This window comes from Ascaphus truei, chromosome 13, assembly GCF_040206685.1.
Source record: "Ascaphus truei isolate aAscTru1 chromosome 13, aAscTru1.hap1, whole genome shotgun sequence".
Lineage (NCBI taxonomy): Eukaryota > Metazoa > Chordata > Amphibia > Anura > Ascaphidae > Ascaphus > Ascaphus truei.
The window spans coordinates 44858559-44886356 of NC_134495.1; the positions used below are offsets into that span (position 1 = coordinate 44858559).

The 27798-nt window shown below is 39.7% G+C and overlaps 1 long non-coding RNA gene across 2 annotated transcripts; it reads right to left on the bottom strand.

Annotated features, from left to right (window-relative positions):
- Window positions 1–576: 576 nt before the first annotated feature.
- Window positions 577–25731, bottom strand: LOC142465307 (uncharacterized). Of its 2 annotated transcripts, none has more exons than XR_012787840.1 (3): window positions 25533–25731; window positions 12540–13206; window positions 577–1803 (listed from the first exon to the last, which is right to left on the bottom strand). It is a non-coding gene; the product is annotated as an uncharacterized LOC142465307 (long non-coding RNA). The 2 variants fall into 2 exon arrangements; XR_012787841.1 differs by having other exon boundaries at window positions 25425–25731.
- Window positions 25732–27798: the final 2067 nt, after the last annotated feature.

Sequence of the window (27798 nt, forward strand, 5' to 3'; positions counted from 1 at the left end):
AGTTACAGGATGTATAAACAGAACGTAATGAAAAAGATGTGACAATTGAAACATGTCGTTTCTGTATTGTGTCCGTGCGTTTATCTACACTTGGTGGTTATTGTGCAGTGTGTTTTCTTATCACTACGTACATTACATAACATGTAAATTTGGCAACGTTACAACATCCATTCATGGAATATAGGGGTGGGGGGAGAGAAGGGGATAAACCCTGCTCAGCTAGTGATTATGGGAGGGGAACATCTATTCATGCACATGAGCGATGTTAACACTCAATGCATGTTTGTATGAAAAGACCCTAATGTGTTAAACATCATTAACATTGCAATGTATGTGATTAGTTCTTCTCTCACTTCATCTTCATGTTCATTACTACATTGTCACATGTGTATGTATAAGTCAAATATGTGTGTTGATTTGACGTTCATCTAACATTTGTCAAAATGTTAACACCATTCCAAAGTATAGTTTTTGGAATTCTCAACTTTTCCTAAATCATTCAACACAATGACAATGTAGTTATGAAAATTTTTATTTCATTCACTTTACTTATTCAAAATGATCATGATCCTTTATAACTACTGTCAACATATGATTATAAATGAAGTATACATTTACATACGCACACATTTCAGCAACCTACAGTGTGTGTGTGTGTGTTGTAGTTTTGGTGTGATGCATGTATTTCTACCAGAAATAATATAAACCAACATAATAATGTTGCTTTTATCATCGGCCTCACTTAGCTATGTATGTGTTGAACGTTTACTAATAACACTAAACTATAGTTACTCGTGTGAATTAAATGTACACACAAAAGTTCATGGTTTTATGATCTTTACCTAACATTCATTAGCTCATGCATGTTAGGTTACCACTACAACTTAGGTGATAATATAACATTCACACGACTAAACAGTTTCTATCACCTCACTATTGTTATTGTGAACGTTCAGATACAATGTAGACGAGTTGTTATGTACCATTTACATTCTTTGACAAGTCACACGTGAGATTATAATATATAGTAGATTAATGTGTTTGCTGAGTGATAATGTTGGTATATCATCATGGCAATACATATAATGTTAGTAGAAAAGAAAAAAATATCAATAGAAGTTCTAACTTCAGTGCTTAGCAACATCATTATGGTAATTAAGTGCATAGTAAATATTTGCACTATAGGATAACATTATGTAGTGATTGTTAATCTGCACACCAATCATTGAAAGCATTGTTACATATTTATTATAATAGATCCTTAATCAAAGGGAGATGTTCTGGATATTTACAATGAACACACTGTCACCAGAGGAATCAACGTTGACTGGGAGTTAAAACATTTTCTTTGAAATGTCCATTTCTCCCTTGCAATCTCTGTCCTGCTTATTGTTATTTCATCCAGCCCTGTAAATAAATAACATTTGTGGTATAAAAGTATAAAAATATCATGTATATCATTAAGTATATCTATTATTAGAGCTTCTATTAATTAATTAATTTCTTCTTCATATATTTGGGTTACTTAATATTACCAAAACTAGACTTTATTTAGATTGCTCATTGTAGTAGTTTCTATCTTTGAGACCTTGGTAGTTAAATATTGATGAAAATTTACATGCAAGTGACAATGATTGAAATGTTATAAGCATTAAGCATTAAAAAGGAACCAATACAGGTTGTTATATATCATTGTTTATTATGCTCTTGCTCTTTCCCTTCTTCTCCCTTTCTTTCTTCTTTCCTCTTCTGTTGTCTTCTCTTGTTTTCTCTTCTTTCTTATTTTTTCCATTCCGTGTGTATCTGTATTACAAACAAAAAAATGCTGTCTTTAATATTGCAGTCTGTGATATATGGAAAGTGTGTCACATAACTGTTTAAAATTTAGATACAAAAACAAGGATACAAAAAACCTGTTACAAATATATAGATATGTTGTTTCGTTATTCTGTTTAACACTTGTGATGCATGTATCAGAATTTACTATTGACCAATTGTTGGAACAACTTGAATATATCATACATGCAGTTATCAAATTTAACAAAAGTATGTGTATATATAACATATATTCCATTCCCCCGTTATTACTTGGTTTATTTAAGTTGCATTTCTTATGCAATATTTTATTTATTTATTTAATGTTCTCTATACCAATAAGATAGAGGTTTAACATGTTTGTGTATTTTACATCATCACCAACTTTCCTCCCTTAGAGGTATATATGATTATTGATAAGTATTAACAGATATGTTTAAATGTTTTTAAACGTTGTTATATTGGCAATTTAATTGCCATTAAGTGTCTGCTCTTCCACTACTGATTAATCATGATTGTGGCATCACTCACCGGGTGTGTAGGCTCCCTCCATGCAATCACTGGGAGATCCTGCAAACACTGATTGAGTGATGTCACTTCCAGGTTTCAGTAGGTATATCAGGAAGTGGGGCAGCAAGTAATGGTTACTCTTTGAGAAAGCCCCAGCGTGGGAGAAACGCATTAGGGGCGCGGGGGGTGCCATCCCTGCACTTTTTTATCCATGCATCAATAAAGAATTTCACAGCACAGTCCAGCCTTCGCTTTATTGCTGCACGGCAGTGCCCGCTGCTCTACCTCCTCCCCGGTGAGGAGATTGTTCCTACATGATGTTCAAAGATGGCACATTTATCTATGTCTCAGCATGACAACGCTTAACACATCTCTATATGATTGTGGATATTCACGCATAAGTTACGTATATGTTTAAACTGCAAGGATAAAACTACATATACAGAACTGTCTCATTTTTCAAATCGCGTTGCTGGCATTACTACTGATATGTTAGTTCCGGTGCCTGTATACATAATAATGTGCGCGCACAACGTCTGTTGCGCGCGCACGTCACGAATGTGTGGACTAAGTCTTAGCGCATGCGCAAAACTTTGTGTACGCTGTGCGTTCAATACATGTCCCTCCATGGTGCTGTTAGCATTACGCATATCATGGCTGAACGTTATGATATGAAAGCGAAACAAATTCACTTCAACACACTTACATATCTAAACTTTGTAAACGGACGTGTGCCCACGGCAAAAAAGGACGATCAGCCAATGAGCAAACAAAATACGTGTGACGTCATGTGAAGGCACCGTGAAATGCACGCAAACACCCCTCCCACTGAATGAACATTGGCCTCCAGCGCTGTGCACGCACCGCCCCACCGACGCGCGCGCATGACACACTGCACTGACCGTAACAATAAGCTACGGGCACAGCCAATACTGTTTCACGCGTGCACATCGATTGGGGGTGGGGCTTGCATTGGTAACCTTTTTAAGGACGCCTTAGGACATGACCAGGTTCCAACGTCATATGTGGGCGACACTTTGTTTTTATATGTTGAATGCTAAACAATGAGGTGTGTGTGTTACAGTTAGTGTAACATGTTGAAATGATACTTTAAAAGCGATAAGCATCTATGATTTAGGACTCCGTCACCAATGTGTACTAATGGTTCGTCATGTAGTATATTGTTATAGGAAATAATGTCTTTGTGCACGCTACATGTAAGGCTGTCTGCAATTTAAAGCTGTATACACTCATTTGGCTAACAAATGGTGTATATTATTAATGTACACATATGTAATTTGAGTAAAGGCATAACGAAATTTGTATTTACCATTCTTGTAGAAGTCAAAATTGATTTGGCTGCAACTGCTCGCTCCAGGAAGGCACAACAGTATCATCCATGGTTGAGGCAACCGTTGAATCCTGAATCACACACATCTCCATGAGGGCGTCATATGGATCTGCAGTGGCTTCTTCAAACAAGACATCCGGAGGTATGTACACTGGCGACACACTTTATTCGAGCTTGGCTAGTCCCACGAATTCGGGTATACCCGGGTGTATTGAGGTTTGTGACTGTTTTCTGCCCGAGTGCATTGAGTTATTTTCCAGGCAGGGATTGAAGCATTTTATTCCCGCTGGCTGCAATACTGCACAGTATATATATATATACTGCATTACAATTCATGAATTTATGCCATCTGGCAGACACGCGAAGCATTGCAGCCTATTAAATCCTAATCATTATCATTTAACAGATCAGCCGCCCATCAGCCAGGCATGAACCCAGGCTGGGAAGGCAAATGCAACGGGGCTTGTCAGAGGTGAGGAGCGGCGCATTCCAGGTATCTGCCAGGTACATACCGGGTATTTGCTCTAATAAAGTGTGTCGGTGCAGTACAGTTGTTGGTTATTTTCCCATCCACATTGGTATTGCCCATATAAGTTTGGATACATATCATAGTAGTTATGTCCATCTTGCATCTGGTCTTGATGAATGTAGGGTGCAGGTATATCAGCAGACGCGACAGTCGGTGTGGCTTCAGTGTCACTGGTATTAGTCAAAAATATGCTATTTAACAGAAGATATGTTCCATGTTTCATGGTAAGTTTAAATAATGGCGCAACATGCCAGCATCCATATCGTTGAACTAGCCGATCATGGACACGCTCAAAACATTCATTTGCGGATAAAGTGAATCGTACAGAAGTTTTAAAATTTCGTTGTTTGTCAGGTTCTTGGTAGTATGGATATTTCTTTTGGATCAAGTCATAGATTTTGGCCACGTTTGCACTTTTCTCTGGCGTTGATTCGATTGCTTCATAAATCATAAATTTGTATGATTTACGTGGATGGCTGTGCAATGTGGAAGCTTCTGCCATTTCTTCTCTCCAAGTGTACCCTGTCTTAAGTTGAACGCATACGGATGTCTGCTGAATGTGTGAATAGTTACATGTTATCTTTGCGGTTTGTTCCAAGGTTATAATACAACCTAGCAGTTATACGCCTAGGTTTTCTCCCACAAGAAATTTGTTACAATAATTGGCTGAAATTCTTTGGGTAAGATACTCTTTTCACAGGAATTGAAACTTTACTTTTGGCTTAGGCTATCAACATGTGCAAAACAAGTTGACTATTTGAATTAGAATAACAATGTGTGTGAAATCATCTACAGTGCTATGATTAACAGATTTCTGGTTACACTTAGCTAGATTTAACCATACACACACATCTCTCTGTTTGTCTCTTTTTCTGTATTTCTCTCTCTCTGATAATCTCTCTTTCTCTCTCTGTTTCTCTCTCTCTCTTTGACTCTCTCTGTTAGTCTCTCTTGATATATACATAGATATAGATATATATAAATAAATATATATATATATAATTAGATATATATAAATATATCAACATATATATTTATCTATGTATAATTAACTATATATTGTGTGTAGATATATATATAGTTATATATATAAATATATATATATATATATATATATATATATATATATATATATATATATATATATATATATATATATATATATATGAGAGAAAATGAGAAAAAAACAGGCGCACACCTAGTGCATTAAAGTATAACAATCATTTTATGGAACATTAAAAAATAGACAAATGCCCACTCACAAATCAAACAATAAAAAAGAGCAGTTATGAGATTGGCCCTCATAAGCCACTGGCAGCGTCTCGATCAGCAATGGAGTTTTCCTCCTCCACACGTGTAGTACAAACTCCTTCACCGGAAGTGACGTCCTCCCGGCGTGTGCCCCGCAACAGGAAGTCCCTCCGGGAACCAAAGATCTTGCCTTCTTTCTTCTGGCTGTTGTACCATCAAGAGTAGTGGAGATCTGCCCGCTGCTTCTTGTCTGTCTCGCCACTCACGATACTGCGTCCGCAATCTGCTGTGTTTAGTGGGAAAGTGCCTCCTCCGTCTCAGCCACGCCCTACGCGTTTCGTCATCAAGGATGACTTCATCAGGGGATACCCATTGGTTGTGACCCCACAGTACTTATAGACAGGTTAATTTGCATACATGATTAGAAAACCTATTACATCGTTAATTACATGATTTTGACCTTTCATAGATATGGTGTTTCCTCATTACACTGATAGCTATAGAAAGGTTATGAGGGCACCACTGTTCTTGCAAAAGATAATAAAATATATAAAGAATTCAATATATAGCTCATTTGTATATAATATATTTATTTAAACTATATTTCAATAATCAAACAATATAAAAAAAAAAGGGATATATTGTAATATAAATATTTAGATAGGGTAAACAATTATAATGTCCAGATAACATTTTTACAATTCATATTTTGAATAAAAATTAATCTTTTGAATGAAAATAAAAACAAAATGTTTATGAAGCATGATATAATATATGATTTTAAATTCAAAGTCTCAAGAGTTGGAGAATGATGGTGAGGGCGAATACAAAACTACCCAGTTAACCCACTAGATAATTGGTTTGTCAATCATAATAAGTGAGAATATATATACCTGTTATTATCCATTATGGAAAAAATGAAAAAATGAAAAAATGAACATCAAGCTTTGCAGTTGGAGCCAGAGGAACAGCAAAAAATAGTTGTTGTCAACGACAGAAGAAATATCATAACGATATGTATTATGTCTAATAGTGAAAATGATTGTATAGTGTATGTGTAATGAAATAAAAATATGCATAAAATATGTGATTGTGTAACTAAATGTATAAGATATAAATTTATAAATGGATGGTGTATGAATGCAAGAAAGTAGTGTACAAGTGTATATGTTGTGTGATGACAATGTCAATATATGATGAAAAAGAAAGGGCAGGACCAGTCCCCGGACCCGAACAGACACACCAACAGCAAGTAGTAATAAAGTGTATGGTGCACCAGGAAGGATATTTATAATGCACAATGTATTTGTAGACCTGACATGTAACTATAGTTCAGAGGGAGTGCTGCATGAGCACTCAAACCAGACCTCCGAAGGATCACCCACTATGAGTGATCACACTATAGTACTAATGTCAATGTGTTCATTGTGTCCCTTTGGGTGTAATGTATCCAATATATATATCCAGTAAGTCTCCCTCATGCATAATCTTTTGAAACGATCCCCACCCATAAAGGTTGGAGGGATATACTCGATGCCCATAACTCGTAGGGACCTAGGATCTTTTGAATGTTTATTACAAAAATGACGGGAGAGGTTGTGTGTTTGACAACCATGTATTATGTTTCTTCGATGCTCTAGAAACCTCGTGCTTATAGCTCTCGATGTGCGGCCTACATATTGTAGACCGCACTCACATGATATTAGGTAGATTACGTATTCACTGAGACAATTTATGTATTCCACTATGTCATGTGAAGTGCCGTTGGAAAAAGATTTAAATTTATTTGTTTTAATCAAATGTTTGCACGTAAGGCATCTGCTTCTCCCGCATCCAAAGTTCCCCTTAACCTTAAAGGGAATGGATCCATCTATTCTAGAATTATTAAGTACTTTAGATGTTTTTAGTTTGCTGGGTGCAATCATTGTTTTAATATTCCTAGCTTTCTTAAAGATCACAGGAGCATATTTTGGCAATAGATGACCAATTTCTGGATCGCTGACCAGAATGTTCCAATGGTCATTCATTATTTTTTTGATCTGTTTGGCGGATTGATTGAATTGAGTAATAAATTTTGGCACCGCACCATAGGATGTAACCTCATTTTTTGTTGTTGTTTTTCTTTTGGATTTTTCCAACAAAGATGTGCGATCCAGTAAACTGGCATCTAAAAAAGATTTGTTGACAATTGCCATATCATAACCTTTCTCCTGAAACTTTAAAGAAAGATTTGTGCCCTGGGTGAAAAAATCATTGTCCCTTGAACAGTTGCGTCTTAATCTGTGGAACTGACTCTTTGGTACATTATCTAACCATTTTTTGTAATGATTGCTACCATACTGTAGGTAGCTGTTTGCAGCCACAGTTTTGAAATGTGTTTTTGTGTGAATGTTATTCTGAGGACCCACAAATAGCTCTAAATCTAAAAATACTATAGTATCTGGGTGAATACTGTAAGTAAATTTTAGTCCCATCTTGTTGTTATTAAAGGACTCCAAAATTGCCTCCAGGGTGCTCCTCTCACCATCCCAAATAATAAGAATATCATCTATGAAGCGGCCATAGAAAACCAAACCCGCCCCCAGCCCAGCATTCTCCCACACATGGGTACTCTCCCACAGTCCCATATATAGGTTGGCATAGCTGGGAGCAAATTTGGCTCCCATGGCCGTTCCACAGATTTGTAAATAATATGTGTTTCCAAAAAGAAAATAATTGTGATTTAACATAAACTTAATGCATGCTAAAAGAAATGACCTTTGTGAAGAGTGTAAACTGGGATCTGATTGTAAAAAGTGACTAATAGCCTGGATACCTTTTAAGTGCTCAATACAAGTGTAAAGTGAAGATACATCACAAGTGACCCAGTGATAGGTATCCTTCCACTTGATGTCAGAGATTGAGTCAATGACATGCAACGTGTCCCGTATGTACGAGCGCAATTTGATGACATGAGGCTGTAAATAATAATCTACATACTGAGACACGTTGGACGTCATCGAGCCAATCCCCGACACAATAGGCCTCCCAGGTGGTTTAACTATATCTTTGTGCAGTTTGGGAATGTGATAAAAGATAGGGGTTCTAGGGTGTTTAATATATAAAAACCTGTGCTCTAATTTGGAAATAATCCCCTCAGAGAATGCACCCTGGAGTAAATCCCGGAACTCCCTCTGGTAACACTCAGCAGGGTCCTCGGTGAGAATCTGATATGATGTGGTGTCAAGGAGGAGGCGATGGGCCTCACAGAGATAATCCGACCGATCCTGCAGGACAATCGCCCCCCCCTTGTCTGCTTGTCGAACAATTAGATCATTATTGTTTTTTATATTTAATAAAGCTTGATTTTCCTCTTTTGTGAGATTGTTAAATTTCAGTTCCACATTGTTAAGACACAACTGTTCCAGGTCTCTCAGAACTACTGTATAAAAAGTATCGATGAAATTTCCCTTTGATTGATAAGGGAAATATGTCGATTTTGGGACAAATGGTGACGGTTTATATCTCAATAGACTGTCCTGATCTGTTTCACTTGGGCACACATAGGATTCTAACAAAGGGTTTGTATCTTCCTCATGCATAGTAATATCCAAAAGTATATTATTGGTTGAAACTTGATTATCTACCATTGATCTTTTTATGGATGGACCCATAAGTGTATCTATAGTACCAAACTGTTGTGTATTCTTATTCCCTAATTGGTCTGATTCCATCAAAAATGAAGTTAGAGCATCTATACATTCTCTTTCTTGTGTGTTAAATACAGATTCCAAATTTTCATCCCCCTTTAGGGCGAAGTGTCGCATCAAGGTAAGCTTACGGATGTATCTGTTCAGGTCCACGAACAGGTCAAACCGATTCGGTGTACTGTTAGGTGCATAAGAAAGGCCTTTGGCTAGCAAAGATATGTGATGTGAAGTGAGTGTGTGTGATGAAAGGTTGTAAATACCATATTTGTGTGGTGTATCAACCATCGTCTTTATTTTCTTCTGTCTTTGCTTCTTTGCTCCTCCTCTGACTCCCCTGAATCTCTTTTTCTCCGGGGTGGTTGTTGATTCTGTTTCTCCCACAATGGATATTTCTTTTCCGTTTCTCTCTGTTCTAAAAAAGAGGTGGATTTATTAGATTTAGGTGAGGTATAGTTTTTTGAATTAGAACCCTTAGTGCTGGTTTTAGATCTTGCCCCTTCCCTATATTCTACTGCAACTTGTTCATGGGACTCCCCATTGTCCTCACAACCGTCCCCCAAGACAGAGTAACGATTGGAGGTTGAACAACTTGCAGAGGGAGTGGTAGGCGGGACTTTGTGATGTTCTTTTTCTTTCCTATCCATCCTAGCTTCTTTAATTAATGTGATAATTTCATTTTTTTCCTTTTCATTAGATATAGGTTTTTTATTTGTTTTAGAATCTCTATTTTCTTGTCTGTAACCTGAACTGGATCTCCCATACCTACGATGTTGGAAAGAGTCACCCTTCCTTCTCCAATTTCTAACTCTATCATTTGCGTAGTCATCCTTATCACGTTTGAGCTTGTTTGTTTTCCTATCTATAATTTCTTTCTCAAATGACAAAACCCTTTTGTGTACTGTTTCATCCAAACGGACGAATTCCTCTGTACCTTCAAATGATTTAATAGTTTCTTGTACTCGAGCTATCTCTTTCCCTACTTTCTCCAGTCTTTCTTTTCTATAAGAGATTAAGAGGTTAATGAGAGACACTGAACATGTTTCTAAAATGGAATTCCATTCTTTAGTAAACACTTCAGGTGCCTCAAACGTGGGTTTCTTTGTAATTCGCAAACCCCTTGGGACTAATTTGATGTCTATATAGTTCTGCAGAGAAAGTAGGTCTAACCAATTTCTTGTTTCATCCTTTGTGTAGTTCTCCAACTCCTGAAAATTATTTTTGAGGTCTATATTGCTCTCTACAATGTTAGTGGTGTCCTCATTTACAATGTTTGCAAGTTTATTCCTTCTAGCTAAACGTTCCTCACAATTCTGCATCATTTTGGCTTGTAAACTGTTTAAATTCTATTACAACAGTACAGTTCTCAATGTATAACCTCTAACCAAAATGAAGATAGATATTACACTCAAAATACAGTGTTCTAACAATTCAAGGCTGTAATATGGCTGCTACCTTTTAAAGTGATAGATAACAAAACAAAACAAAAACATTAAGGAGCGCCTACTATAACAACCTATAAATTGTGAGTGAATTAGCTACTGTGTTGAAACAACCAATGGGGTGGCCAGGGGGGGGTTAATAATATAAGATGGATCCTATGTTAAAAAATAACTAATAAAATTTTAATAAAAAATGCTATAAAAAATATATAAAAGTAACAAAAAAAACTTTAATACTAAAAAATAAAAATGAATAGCTTTAGATGTATACCAAAAACCTTAAAAAACATAAAGTCCCGTTCCAATAGAGTGCATCCAGGTAAAGGCAGCCCGTTTGAAAGGGACACAACTCCCTTGGAAATACCTATGAGAGAAAATGAGAAAAAAACAGGCGCACACCTAGTGCATTAAAGTATAACAATCATTTTATGGAACATTAAAAAATAGACAAATGCCCACTCACAAATCAAACAATAAAAAAGAGCAGTTATGAGATTGGCCCTCATAAGCCACTGGCAGCGTCTCGATCAGCAATGGAGTTTTCCTCCTCCACACGTGTAGTACAAACTCCTTCACCGGAAGTGACGTCCTCCCGGCGTGTGCCCCGCAACAGGAAGTCCCTCCGGGAACCAAAGATCTTGCCTTCTTTCTTCTGGCTGTTGTACCATCAAGAGTAGTGGAGATCTGCCCGCTGCTTCTTGTCTGTCTCGCCACTCACGATACTGCGTCCGCAATCTGCTGTGTTTAGTGGGAAAGTGCCTCCTCCGTCTCAGCCACGCCCTACGCGTTTCGTCATCAAGGATGACTTCATCAGGGGATACCCATTGGTTGTGACCCCACAGTACTTATAGACAGGTTAATTTGCATACATGATTAGAAAACCTATTACATCGTTAATTACATGATTTTGACCTTTCATAGATATGGTGTTTCCTCATTACACTGATAGCTATAGAAAGGTTATGAGGGCACCACTGTTCTTGCAAAAGATAATAAAATATTATATATATACATAGAATCTACATTGAAGGCCTTGTGTGCAAACAGGCCTTGTTGTAATTATCTTAACAGTTCATTACAGTTTATAACATTACTGGGTGAGTATGTTTGAGGGCCTATTTGAGTCAGCTGTGTAGAAGTTGTATTTAACAGCAAACAAGGCCTCTTTTCAGCCATGAAGGCCTGTACTGTTCATTCTGATTATATATATATATTATATATAGAGTGCTAAACTAAAGCCATTGATGTGTGTAAGTAGGCCTTGTTGTAATCATATTCAAAGTTAAATACCGGTGTGTGAATTATGGGCTCAATCATACTGATCCCATAATTTTAGCAAGTGTCCTAACATTTATATCTCATTAACACAAGGCCTGTTTGCTGACAACAGTGGCAGATATATATATATATATATATATATATATATATATCTCTATTTATCAGTTAATAAATATATATATATATATATATATATATATACAAACACAGTGTGTGTGTGTGTGTGTGTGTGTGTGTGTACATATATCCATAGAGATACAGAGAGACTACAGATATATTCATACACACTTACAGATCTGTTATTGTAACCAAAAATCATACATGAGCACATGCCAACATTATGAACTATGAAAGAAGATTAAGGTAAGTAATGTCTTACAGAGTAAAGACACCAGAAAACATAACATAAAAATGTATGCTGTTATATGGGTAGTTACTTAAAGTTGTATGTCAATAATATTAGCATGAAATGACTATCTACATTACAAAATAACCCAGATACATCTCATCTTGAACAAGAGCTAAGTGAATGTCAGCTTCCATTAACATGGCAAGTGTGTAATAATGTTGTACCATTAATCAACTGATGATTAATACTGTACATATTCATATGTTATCAAATATGCCTTCATTCAGTCAGTGAGCATTTCTAAACATTCATGTGTACAAGGACATACTTGATGTGGGCTGTGGCAGTTGTCAAGCAGTTGATAAACATGGCAAGAGTGATGGTGGAGCAGTTTCTTGTTTTGGTGTTTTAATCTTTTTCCAAAAGCTGGTTAGTAGTAATTGTTGCCCTAACTTTCTTTTTCGTGTCTCATTTGTAGGTGTCGGTTCCAGATTTTGAACAGATGTAAGCGGTTGGATGTTGACAGGGACCTGCACAGAACTTGTACCTACTGTACCGGTATCATCCAGAACTGGGGAATGAAGAACTGATGACTCAGGAGAAAAAGTTGCAGCATGTAAAGATCCATCCTCAGATGGGGTAAAGTGGAATTGTTGTTCTCTTGCTGTCATTCGCAACTGATTTGCTTGGCTGACATTCAGAACTAGTGCTTGTAATGTCCTGTTTACATTTTAGATTTCTTTAGGAACTTGGATGATGACTTTTTGAATTTGTGACAGTTCTGATATTGACCTTTCATGCAGTAACCATCCTTTCAAGCACTGGCATCATTTCTGAATTGCGATGATTTTCTTCACCCAAGATTCGTTCTTCAGAAGCTGCAATAGCTGAGTAGGTGTCACGAGCAGGAGGACTTGAATGCTGTGTTAATCCAGGAGTGGCAACAGCTTCATGGTCACTTGAGTGAATTTTTCCTTGAGTGGCAACATCTGGTTCTACAAATAAAGAAAGACATTATGAACTGCCATGGAACTTTCACTTGTTTTTCAATATAATGATAGTTGTTCTCATAGTGTAACACATAACATGTTTCCATAATTTTTAATTTGTGTCCAATTAAAATATGATGCTTGAAGTAACAATGATGTTTCGACTCAGTCTGAAAGAAGAATGAATGAAAGGTGTTGTAACCTCACAACTCCTAGCTGATAGGTTACAACACACACAATACATGTTGTCAGGAAACACTACATCTTCTGTGAAAATAACTGATGTGAAGTTAATTACATGAGAACGGCATTTATTTTGCATGCCACATGAAATTCTTCAAATGTACACATTAGATGTGCTGCACCTCAAACACTCCCTATCCATGCTTGATGATGACCTTGATGAGACAGGTGATGAGACATGTTCAGTGTCAGGTGTCCCAGGAGCTGCAGGAGCAACTATATAGAAGAATAACATCAGAATGTTATGGACATGTGTACATAATTAGCATGAAGTTTGTGTAGTGGGAGTATTTATGGCTAAATATCAGCATCCCATAACGAAATGACAATGATATGTTTCAGGCAAGCTGTACATTATCCATCTTAACATAAATGTACATGTGAACCTAATTGACACATTTATTTTAAACACCATACAACATACAATGTTCATGCAGGAATGCTTTGTAAAATTAAGTGTTCTCTTGTACATACACTGCATATGTTGTGTAGTAATCTAACAATAATAATGTACATCACTACCATGACAGCAAAGTTGACTGTGCTTATAATTCAGTACCTAATTGTGGAAATGTGAATGAATGTTTTTAGTGATCTGTCTGAACATTTCAGAGAAGCAGGTGTAGCGCTCAATGTGGCTGACACTCATCAACAAATGCAGTGTGTCGATCACAGATGGTACTGTTGTGATAAGGTGGCGTATCTATAAGTTAAAAAGAAGATATGAGTGAACGAATGACTAACGTACATTTTCATATATAGTGGCCTGGTGGTTTAAAGTATTCAGATAATTACCATTTCTAATGAATGTGATTAACTTCTGTTCACCTTGTCAGCGTGTAACAACTGTAGTCCCTCCCCCAAGACGGGACACCACCCTGACCTTTTATTTGTTTCTACCACCTGTAAGCCGTCCCACAAGACTTGACCCTACCATGACCCAGTGATCTGGCTCTGTGCCCGACCCCACCCCCTGTGTTCACCTCTATGCTGTGATTACATATTAATTGCAGCTGGTTTCACACACCGGTACATGAGCGAAATAAAAATCTGAAGTGAGCTACATATGAACACAATTAAATACCATATGGTACATGTTCCTATTTATGCTCTCATTATACTACATGAAGCGAAAAAAGAGCTTTAATAAAACATAACCAAATGTGTTTGTGCAAATTATTAATGTTCGCCTTTCAATTCACAATCTTCCATGCAAGACTTGATTAGGCAGTAATGGCCTGTTTCTAGGTGAAACATAGATTATCACTAATTTAATTTATATATATATATATATATACAGTCGCGGCCGAGTTTATTCTTACATTTACCCGGTCTCGGCCGCGACAGATACCGGGCGCGCGCCGAGGTGTCCCATGCGCGCGCCGGAGCCTCGGAGGATCGGTCCTCCGATCGAGGCACCCCCCTCCCCTCTCCGGGTCCACCGGGTCCCCCGGAGCCCCCCACCGCAATCCCCCACATTAGAGGAACCCAGGGCTCCTGCGCGCATGCTCCCGATGATGCGTGACCGCGCATCGATGACGCTCGGCACGCCGAGGGAAAAAAACGAGCCTAGTGAGAATAAAGTGTGCCACCTGTGTATATATATATATATATATATATATATATATATATATATATAAGAAAAAGAGAGGAGAGAGCGCACGCCCCATAGCGTAAAATAGTAAATTTAATGAGGGGAAGGGGGAGAAGGGGGGGTAAAAATGCACTTACAAAAGTACAAATAAAATAGGCATTGTGTGATATAATCACCACCATCCGGTTGCTGCTTCCTGTCCTTGGGGTAGTACCCGATCTTAAAGCAGGATGGGCAAACGTCCCAGCAGATGTCCCAGCAGAATTCCAGGGCCAGTAGATATAAGATGTTATTCAAGAGTCCAAGAAGGTGTCTCCGAATTGCCAGGCCTCTGTAACACCAGCGCGTGGATTGGTCCGCTCCAGCGCTCTGTGATGACGTAATGTCAATGCGTCCAACGTGATGATGCTCCCTGACGCGTTTCGTCACTCACGGGTAACTTTCTCAAAGGGCAATAGATATTAGATATTGATATAGATATTTACTATTTTACGCTATGGGGCGTGCGCTCTCTCCTCTCTTTTTCTTTTAGATTCCCTGTGGATGTGGTTAGTCCACTTTGAGAGCAGCCGGAGACCCCCTGCACCAGCATCCATTTTATATTGGACTTTATATTGAGGACTGGTTTTCACCCTCTTCCTTTGTTCATTTATGTGGTTATATTTTTAAGCACGTTATTGTCACATTGTTTGTCTGTGTATAGTTGTCCTTAGAATAGAGCACAGGTATAGATTTAGGGGTTACTATATTAATAGATCATTCAATAGATTTACATTTTTATTTATTTATTATTTTTGTTTTATTTATATTTTTTATAGATATATGATTATTTATTCACTTGTAACACAATATCTTGAGATTAATCCAATACCCAAAATCAGAGGCGCTGCCTTTTTCCTTTGTTTATATATATATATATATATATATATATATATATATATATATATATATATATATATATATATATATATATATATATATTATATGTATATATGTATATATGTATCGACCCATACATGAAAAAGTGAATTAGGCATTTGTGTGCACAGACACAGTATAACGAAGTTATACATTACTGTGACAAACAATGAGTGCGGATGTGCTTTGTGGTTATGCATGTTAACCCATTGTTTGTACAAAGATTCACACATACATTCAGCTTTGAACTATTGGGCAAAGATGTTGAATGCTTTGTAAGGTAGAAGGTTGCAGTGTGTGTTATTTGGAAGATCAGTACACATAATCCCTTCATGCAGGTCAAGTTGTGTATGTTTACTCATAATGATGTCATCCACGATAGCTGAGCCAATACATGTTTCCAAACACACACACACACACACACACACACACACACACACACACACACACACACACACACACACACACACACACACACACACACACACACACACACACACACACACACACACACATTAATTTTGTATTTTTGTAGGACAACTAGATATAAATATATAGATAGATAGATAGATAGATAGATAGATAGATAGATAGATATAGAGAGAGAGACACATATATACAGATATATATGTAGGTATGCTTATATTGGGAAGAAAGTATAAGTAGCAGCGGAAATATAGATAACAACTATAACCTACGACACGCCTAGTACAGTAACATTTGTCACCTGGTGGAAATGGAGCCGAATAAATTCCGATATCTCTGTCCCCTGGCAAACCCTCCACGATGACAGGAAGAAATTTTTCCCGCACGCGAAGCATTGCAGCTTATTAAATCCTAATCATTATCATTTAACAGATCAGCCGCCCGTCAGCCAGGCATGAACCATGGCTGGGAAGGAAAACGCAACGGGGCTTGTCTGAGGTGAGGAGCGGCGCATTCCAGGTATCTGCTAGGTACATACTGGGTATTTGCTCGAATAAAGTGTGTCGCAGCAGTACATACAAAATATATGACGTCAATTATTATTAGAAAAACGATCAGTTGCCTAAACTGCTACCTGTTCCAAGAGATACCAAACATGCTGGTTTAGGTTGAATATGTGTACCACATGAGCATTTACGTGGAAACATACAAATGTAAGGAAGCTTGCATGAATATTGTATGAACTTTGTCAAACTTTTTAGACTGATTGTTATGGTCGTTATAAAGCATGAAGGAATATGTGTGTAACAATTAACTTTCATTGATAGATATTATAGAATAATATTTTGATATTAAGACATCTCACATGACCTAGGATAACATGTCCTTGAACAATCAATGCAAAGATAGACTTACCTATTAAATGGCCATACAGAGAGTCATAGTGCTCCAGAATCCCTGTGACAAGAACTCTGTTTTCCTCTTCATTGAACCGAGGATTACGTGGCCGCTCCACACGTTTCCTCCGAACACGTGCAGGCCCAGAGCCTGGCTGCTGCTGACTGGACTCTCCTTCTTCCAATGGAAGAGACTCCAAAAGCGGGCCACCACCAACCACCCCACCACCAGACACACCATCAGCAGACACTCCATCAGCACCAGAAACAGACACCACAGCCGCACCAGCAACAGAGCCACCAGCAGCACTCGCACTCTCAGCAACACCAGTCGCACTCGCAGCAACAGCACTCCCCTGGATCCTACGTTCACTCAGACGCATACTCACACGACTACCAGTACCACTCACACCAGCATCACTCTTCCCACGCCTTGCGGCCATACCTCTAGCACTCACAAAGAACAGAAAAGAAATTTAAAAACAATCGCACTGAACACTTACAAAGTGAAAACAAGACAAAGATGTTAACAAAACAACACAGGACAAACCTCTCACAATACACAACAACTCTCTCAGTCAATATGAAATATGTAAATCGCCCAGCTCTGTGTGTCTCTTTCTCTCTCTCTCTCTCTCACTCCCAACAACACAGAGAATTAATAAAAATACACGGGGCCTTTAAATGGGCCGCTCAATCCAAAACATGCTTGCTTCGGCAGATTCAGCAAGAAGTTTCATTGGCGAACCTAACACCACCCCGCCATGCACGCCGATACACCTGTGTGTGATCGGCAAATCATTGGCAGAGTGGGAGCAAATGTTTTCGGCTTGATTCGGAAGGGATTCAGCACTTATTGCATACGGAGAGGGAAAATCGGCAGAATCATGCCGATAAGGTACACTTGGCGATTGCACTTTTTCGGCGCTTACTGCATAGAGCCCTCTGTCTCTCTCTCACCCACACTCTCTCTTTCACACTCGGGATCTCTTATTTACCCTATATATCTTAACTGCCCTATACCTACACCGAAATAACCTATACTGCTTTCTTCCAGATCAAACTCTCGAGCTTCACATGGAAGACATCGGAATCCCCCCTAAACCAGAAGACAGGTAAGGAACACCTCCCCTCCAATGTATAACATTGCGGGAATGAGGGTACCTGGACATTGAGGGATTGCGGATCAGGTAAGATCCCAGGCGGGATTGCTGCTTTAGAGATTGTGACGCGGGGCATTCAGGAAACTAGTCATTCACATCTGGCTTTTTTTTCTAAATCCAACATATATACACACACACACACACACACACACACACACACACACACACACACACACACACACACACACACACACACACACACACACACACACACACACACACGTAACAAGGACTAATTGTAGTATAATGTAATACAATAAATAAACTAATGTCAAAAACAAATGTTGTTCTTACTAGGAATTTATTCATTTTTTTTTAAAAAGCGGGGCTGAGGGTGGGGCTGGGGGCGGGGCTAGGGGGCGAGTAGATTTTTTGTTCGGCAAGTAGATTTTTGGGTGATTTATCGACCACTGCTTATGGTTATTTAGTTCTTTTAGTCACAATTCGCCAAAATGTAGTTCAGCTATATCATTGGCTGAGCAGCTTCTACAGTAGATACTGAACAATTGGTGGACAGCTAGGCGCATGCGCATTGGAAGCTTGTTGAAACGCAAATGCGAAACACATCTAGGCACATGCGTGTATGTGAACAAGAGACGCCCCCGATAAAATTATTGTTGGGACTAACCGAGGGGTCTGCGGGAACATCTTTAGAGGACAGACTAATTTGAACCTACCATTACAGTAATACTTTTATTTTTCTTCCTCAGAAAAGAAACTTTGTCATCGCGCTGAGAATGGCAAATGGAGGGATTTCGATGGATAATATCGCTTTTTGTAACGATGCTTGCACACTGCTGAATCTGAATCTGTGCCACTTTTATTGATTAGGATTGAATAACTGTGAGCTTTATAGAAAACCTGAAACAGTATGCTTTTTTTTCATAAAGTATACAATACTTTTTTACATACTGTTCTGTATAATAAACCCCGAAAATAAAAAGTATGCATGTATTCTGTACATCTATTACAGTATGTGTGTTCTAATAATAATACTAATACTAATAATGCGTTTTAATACTGTTTTGATGTAATGCGCATGCCTACAGTATACTGTACAGTAGTGTACAGTATGCCTCGTGGAACCTTGTTGAAACGCAAAATTCTTGTGTTTATTACAGTAACTACTGTACAGTAATCCTGCACACACTTCGACAGTACCAGTTAAACACCCCCCCCCCCCCAATGAGACACAATGAAACAATTTAAAACAATCAACATTTTTTTTATTGGTGGGTGGAGTAAGTAAAAAAACATTTATGGTGTACTGTAAGTAAAAACATTTTAAGAATACAATTTAAAACAAGCAGCATTTTTTTATTGAAGTACAGCAAGTCAAAACATTTACAGGTGAATGGTGTAAGTAAAAACATTGTTTTAGATTGTATTCAAACTGTCAATCAACATTTTTTTTAATTGGTGGAGTAAGTAAAAAAACATTCATGGTGTACTGTAAGTAAAAACATTTTAGAATACAACTTAAAATAATCAACAAGTCAAAAATGAATCAACATTTGAACAGACGACCAATCATGCAGCGAATTCAATCCCCAGCAGATCGTCCTTCCAGGGATGATGCCTTGTATGCCGCAAAATGCCATTAATGGAGTCTCTCACGATTTTCATTAAATGATCGCTAATTGCAAAATAGCGCTGCAATTCCTCCACAATAGTCTTTCTTAAATTTTCAGGAACAGCCTTTTTGGTGCGATTCCCTTTGTAGTTTACATTGTGGGCCCACCCGCAGTACACCACATAGGGCACGTGGTGCTTGAAAATGTACATGGCATGTTTCTGGGCTACACCACCACTTGCAAACCTATACTTCTCCCTGAGTGGCTGGGACAGCTTGTGCAAGATGTCGGTCACCGTCTCAATGCAAGCGTGTGTGGGTGGGATTCTGGGAGCGGGTGTGCTTGTGGCGGAGGGCGAAGGTAGGTTGTCTGGGAGGATGGATTCCTCCTGTCTTTGTCGCCTTGTCTGTGTTGTCTCCTAGCGTGGTCTTGACGGGGTTGTCATGTCATCCTCGTCAACGGCATACATGAACACATGGCTCTTTTTTTTTTTTCAGACTTGAACTTCTAAATGAATGTGAAGTTATACATGCATGCGCATTAATAATCAACAAGGTCCCAAAGAGAATTACACGCAGGCGCATAGATGTGACACCAGCCTCGGGACGATTAAAACCACAAAGCCAACCATTTTAAAATGGATGGTCTGTGAGAGCGGTCGATAAGAAGTTGAAATCCTTGAGGCTTGTGTGTGCGGGGTGGGGGGAGGGGGGTGGGGGGTAAAGCTGCATTAAGGATTACCTGTACTGTTGTTCAAAGAAATATTTTCAACAGGTTATTATAATGTTTTGATCCCCCACACCCTCAAATAAATAAAAATCACATAAAGCATGTGCATGACTAGTGTCGCATTAAAAAGCAACAGTACCGATTTGAATATCAGAATATCAAGAATTTTTATGCAGGCACATGTCTGGAAACGAAACCAAAAAAACAAAAAAAAAATTTCCAGACTTGAACTTCTAAATGAATGTGAAGTTATACACGCATGCACAGAAATGTGACACCAGGCTCTGTACGTTATACACGCAGGAATGTGATGACAGGTTCGGGAAGATTGAATCCAGAAAGCCATCCATTCCAAGGAATGGTGTGGGAGAGGTGTACTGTAGATAAGAAGTTGAAATAGTACTTTAGACTTGTGTGTGCAGGGGGGAGAGGGACAGTGCTGTATGCGCCGAAAATGTGACACTGTAACACGCCTACAGTATGCGTTTCATTTTACAATTTCTGCGCGCGCACACAGACTTGCAGAGAATGTTCGGCTGTACTGTATTGTAGGTTGAATTGCTATTAGACTTTTAAGACAACAGCTCGCGAACACCCACCTGTGTTTTTAGACGGTATTGCAGTATAGCAGACAGCGCTAAAAATCAGAACGCTAACATACCAGAAAAAAGAAAACGCATCTGGCCGCGGTTGTCAGAGCGACGCGGCTACGGCGGCATTAGGATAAAGGCGGTCGCAGCTGTATGTGTATATATATATATCACTATCACTCAATAGGTTAAAGTGTTTTAAAGGAATTTTATGGGCAGTTTGAAACTAATGGTCTGGGAGAACTTGAAACTAAATTGTATCAATAGGATTTGTCTTTCCCAGGTTAAAACTCTGTTTCCTACACATTGAATTTTGCTGATACTACAGTTGTTTGAAAAAGAAAGTACACCCTCTTTGAATTCTATGGTGTTACATATCAGGACATAATAACAATCATCTGTTCCTTAGCATGTCTTAAAATTAGGTAAATACAACCTTGGATGAACAACAACACATGACATATTACACCATCATGATTTATTTAACTATCTATATACAGCGTAACCCCGTTATAACGCGACCCGTTATAACGCGGTTTTCACGTGGCTCCTGTTTAAAAAAAAAATTTAATTTTTTTTTACACACTGCCACACTGCCACACTGCCACACTGCCACACTGCCACACTGCCACACTGCCACACTGCCACACTGCACACACTACCAGCACACACTGCACACTGCACGCACTCCCAGCACACACTGCTCACAGCACACACTATCACTGCACACTGCACACTCTCACTGCACACACTCCCAGCACTCACTGCACACACTCCCAGCACTCATTGCACACTGCTCACACTCTCACTGCACACTGCACACACTCCCAGCACTCACTGCACACACGCTCACTGCACACACTCCCAGCACTCACTGCACACTGCTCACAGCACACACTCTCACTGTTCACAGCACACACTCGCTGCATACTGCAAACACTCTCACTGCACACTGCACACACTCTCACTGCACACTCTCTCACTGCACACTGCACACACTCCCAGCACTCACTGCACACACTCTCACTGCATACACTCCCAGCACTTACTGCACACTGCTCACAGCACACACTCTCACTGTTCACAGCACACACTCACTGCATACTGCAAACACTCTCACTGCACACTCTCTCACTGCACACTGCACACACTCCCAGCGCACACTGCACACACTCCCAGCACTCACTGCACACTGCTCATAGCACACACTCTCACTGCACACTGCACACACTCCCAGCGCACACTGCACACACTCCCAGCACTTACTGCGCACACTGCACACTGCACACACTCCCAGCACTCACTGCACACTGCTCACAGCACACACTCTCACTGCACACTGCACACATTCACTGCACACTGCACACACTCCCAGCACTCACTCTCACTGCACACTGCACACTGCACACACTCTCACAGCACTCACAGCACTCACAGCACACTCTCACAGCACACAGCACTCACAGCACACTCTCACAGCACTCACAGCACACTGCTCACTCTCTCACTGCACACTGCACACACTCCCAGCACTCACTGCACACTGCTCACATCACACACTCTCACTGCACACTGCACACACTCCCAGCGCACACTGCACACACTCCCAGCACTCACTGCGCACACTGCACACACTGCACACACTCCCAGCACTCACTGCACACTGCTCACAGCACACACTCTCACTGCACACTGCACACACTCTCACTGCACACTGCACACACTCCCAGCACTCACTCTCACTGTACACTGCACACACTCTCACAGCACTCACAGCACTCAAAGCACACTCTCACAGCACACAGCACTCACAGCACACTCTCACAGCACTCACAGCACACTGCTCACTGCACACACTCTCACTGCATACTGCACACTGCACACACTCCCAGCACTCACTGCACACTGCTCACAGCACACTCTCACTGCACACTGCACACACTCTCACTGCACACTGCACACACTCCCAGCACTCACTCTCACTGCACACTGCACACACTCTCACAGCACACAGCACACTCACAGCACACTCTCACAGCACACTCTCACAGCACACACTCACAGCACACTCTCACAGCACTCACAGCACACTACACTGCACAGCACACCTCCCCCTCCCTACCTTTGGTGTCGGCTGCTGAGATCAGAGTGGAGCTGGCATCAGGAGGAGGAGGAGGGTGTGTCAGGAGGAGGGGAAGGGTGTCGGGAGGAGGGGTGTCGGGAGGAGGGGGGGTGTCGGGAGGAGGGGGTGGTGTGGATGCCGGTAGGGGGGGTGAGTGAGGAGCAGGCTGGGACTCAGAGGGCCACGTGGGCTAGGCCCAAAACGGATAATGCCACAGAGGGCCGGTAGGTGTGGGGGCCTTGGGTGGGGGAGTAAGTGGATGCCGGTGGAGGGGGATGGATGCCAGTGGTGTGAGGTAAGGAGCAGGTTGCGGCTGGACTCAGAGGGCCACTGCTGGGGGACCTGTAGGGCTTCCGGCCACCTCTTCCTTCCTTCCTTACTCCCTCCCTCCCTCCCGATCAGGTGCACGGCGGCCATTTTTTTTAAAACTTAGCGCCTCCCCGGTTCTAGCGCGGTCGGATCGGGTGGCCCCCGAGGACCGCGCTATAACGGGGTTTAGCTGTATATAAGTTTGTAGTTCAAATCAAAGGTCTTTATTTCTTCAAAGTTACATACCTGTAGTTAATACCTGTACAATAAAATCAGGTCTGTAACCTACTGTATACTGGCATTCATCTGCGGTGCTTGCCTATTTACTTTTAATTATTTGCTAGTGATGTCTTAATTAAAACTTCATTTAATAGTATTTAAATGTTATGTCTGGTGTGCTTCCAAGAGAACTTCTCTATGAGAGTGGAATTTTCTTTCACTTTTTGTTTGGTACATCCATGCCCAGGGGTGAGCAAACTTTTTATGCCGAGCCCCCCTTTTCATCCATGAAATTTCCTGATCATCCTGGTAGTGGGCACCTTTGGGTTAATCCCTCCTCAGTCTAGGTAGAACAGGAAATTTACTTTTGCAGGTAGGCCATAAAAGGCCCCTCCCTCTACCTGCACCTTAGTCTTTTTCCTGTCCTCACAGCTAGGAGTAGTATTTTTTGTTTTCTAATGGGACTCAGAAACAAGGAAAAAATCCCACAAGATGCACTCACTGGGGGTAGAGCTCAAAATAAATACATTTTAATAGATATTTATACATATATATTTAGGCACTGTACCGTGTATGAGTATCACTGGATGTGCTAAAACTGAGCTATGTCTGTGTTTTATGTTCTGTCTCTGGTTTTAAACAAGAAAAACAATCTAATTAAAACCTGGTATCTGAGCGCATGTTAGGCACAGCAGAGTATGGAAGGCTTAATGTAAGTCTATGCCTGGGTATAAACACTATATGAGTGATCCAGGATAAGGACTAATGGCTATTTCGTAGCCTGGTGGTGTTAATGATAATATAGAAGGTGACCAGTTGGTAATATATATAACTCCAACAATAGTCACAGTAACATAAGGTCATATATGGGGTAAATGTACCAGGCACAATGTTTATGTACTGCTATCCCTAATTACCCTGCAGTGTTGGTGTACAAATAGTACCAAGTGTCTGCTCATAGAAGGGTGTTCTGCTCGGCTGCATGTGGGTATAGACGGGCTAAACGATTGTACCAGTTGGTCATGAATGTTTAAACAAACAGTAATAGTCGTTTAGCAACCTTTCAAAGTCAGAGGTAGTGAGTCATTCACTCCCCATAACTCAGGGTGCATAACAAATAGTGCCAAGGGTTAAACAACTGTCCCATTTGACCATGAATATCAGACACCAAGCACAATGTTCATATATTATTATCCCTGATTACACTGCAGTTATGGTGTTGCTATACAGGTAATGACAAGTGTTTGCTCATGAAACAGCTTTGTGCTCTGCTGCATGTGGGTATACAAGGGGTTAATCGATTGTCCCACTAAATAATGGATGCTAAACAAACTGTAGTGATCGCTTAGGCAGCCTTCTGGAGTCAGAGGCAGTGATTCATTTACTCCCCATAGCCCAGAGTGTGTATCAAATAGTGCCAGGGGTTAAACAGTTAACCTACTTGGCCATAGATACCAGACAGGCAGTAGTGATCGTTTGGCAGCTTTCCGGAGTCAGAGGCTGTGAGTCATTCAGCCCCCAGGCTGCAGAATGTATGTCGGAGGAGTACCTGAATCGCCGAGTGCAGGGATTTCTAGTCAAATGAACAGGAAAGCAGTCCTAGCTAGTGGGATCCACAACTGGCCCACATCATTATTCGCTAACCGCTCTCCACGCTGTGAACCGGACTGACCACACTACTACCTAGTTGGTCGCGCTGCTGACGTCACATGGGACGTCTCACCCGACACGTGTTTCGTTCCTGACTATGGAACTTCTTCGGGGGTGGGCGGGTCTATGCTCCCTGCAGCCTTTTATGTACTGTGGTTGTCATGGTGACCCAGTAGCGTCATCATGACATAGTGTGTCATGACAAGCAAAGGGGAAAAGGTGATCTATGCAGGGAAACATAGGCTAAAAAACGGATCCTATTAACCCATGAATACAGGTTAAAAAACATACATGGTGAAATCTTGTAGAGAGATACTGACAAGGGCAAATTTATGGGCACATAAGTTATCATAGAATGTCTATGAATGTGCTGAATGACAAATAAATTGTATTTAGGAAACAGTAGTCCCTTTTTGGCAACAAGTTGGATGCTATAATAACGAAAGCATCAGGAGGTAAGAGTAGTTTTTTGCCCCAGGAAAACAGGAACAGAAGATTCGGTTTCCAGCAATCTGATAGAAATCAGTACAAAGAGGCAAAAGCATATAGACCTGGCAGATCGTTTTCAAGGCAAACAACATGGAGAGGCGGTCAGAACCGGCTTTTTCGAGGCGCCAGAGGAAAAGGATCATTTGCCAGGAACAAATTCGTATGAAGGTCAAAGGGCCCAGCAGTTGCCAGTGGGTGGAAGACTGATGCAGTTTTCTCCAACATGGGCCCAAACAAAAGAATCCCTTATCATGAGAGCACCCCAAGGAGTAGCGACGCGGCGTATGACGCAAGCGTGTCATGGACTCCACTACAAATTAAAAAAACTTTATTAAACTTTAACATTCCAAGGGGGCAATACCAAAGGGAAAAGAAAAAAAACATACAAATATTAAAATAACATGAAAAAGAACATGAAAAAGTTTACATAATAATAAAAAACAATTAGGAAAATTGATAAAAAGATAAACAACCTTTGATATTGGCCATGAATATCATAGTAACGAAGGTTGTGCATTGGGTAGTATAATCTTAATCATAAAAATATTGAAATACTAATGAAGATACATATAAAGTATATATATTAAATCCACAAAACCCAATGCACTTGGAGAAAGTGAAATGACACTGAAAAAGAGCGTATTTATAATTAATAATATTCTTACGGAACATATGCGGTATCACTCATGTTATAGAATCAATAACATAGAAAATATATAAATCACATCAATTTTATCACATAAAATGTAATCTGTCGAATAATTGATATAAAATGATGTGAGTGAACATGCATAATTATACCATACTCTATGCCTAGACATCCTGAGAATTGCTAAAGAATGTAACAACCACTTCAAAAAGATGCTATGAATAGCAACACTTGGAACACAGTAAGGATACATAATTTATGTGTCAAAAAAAGGGGTCCTACAGGTATGTCCATATCAGAATTTAAACCATGTGGGGTGCGTGTCTTTAGCGTAAAAATCCAATATAGTTCCCTTTTATTTAGGGTATTTAGTATTACCCCCTCTAATTGGACACGGTATATGCTCTATACCTTGAAAAGATAAATTGTTAACATTGCCCAAACTACAGTTAGTGAAATGAAGGGATACTGGGGGATTAATATCTTTTTTAACAATAAGGCGTAGATGTTCAAGAATCCGAATCTTTAAACATCCAATTGTACGTCCTATATATTGCTTACCCCAACCACATTTAAGCAGATATACCACAAACGTGGTGTCGCAATTGATAAAAGAATTTATACGAAAAGATTTTCCTATTTGAAATGAACTAAATTCGGAAGTTTGTTTCATAAATTTACATGCTTTGCACTTAGAGCAATTGTAACTACCTTTAGGTAGATTATTTGGGGGTATTTTATCTGTAATAAACATGCTTGCGGAAACATGATTAGCAATAGTTTTTGCCTTTCTGAAGACAAATCTAGGGCCCTCTTCATAAATTGAATGTAAGACTGGGTCTGCTGCTAGTACTGCCCAATGTTTCCTAACTATGTTTTTGATAGTCATAGCTTGATTATTATGTTGAACAATAAGGTATGGTGATTGAAAATGTTTATCTTGACCTTTTTTGGTTCTATCCAAAAGAACTGTTCTGTCCATCGTTTGTACCTCATTAAATGTTCTATCAAGATCTTTTTTTTGAGT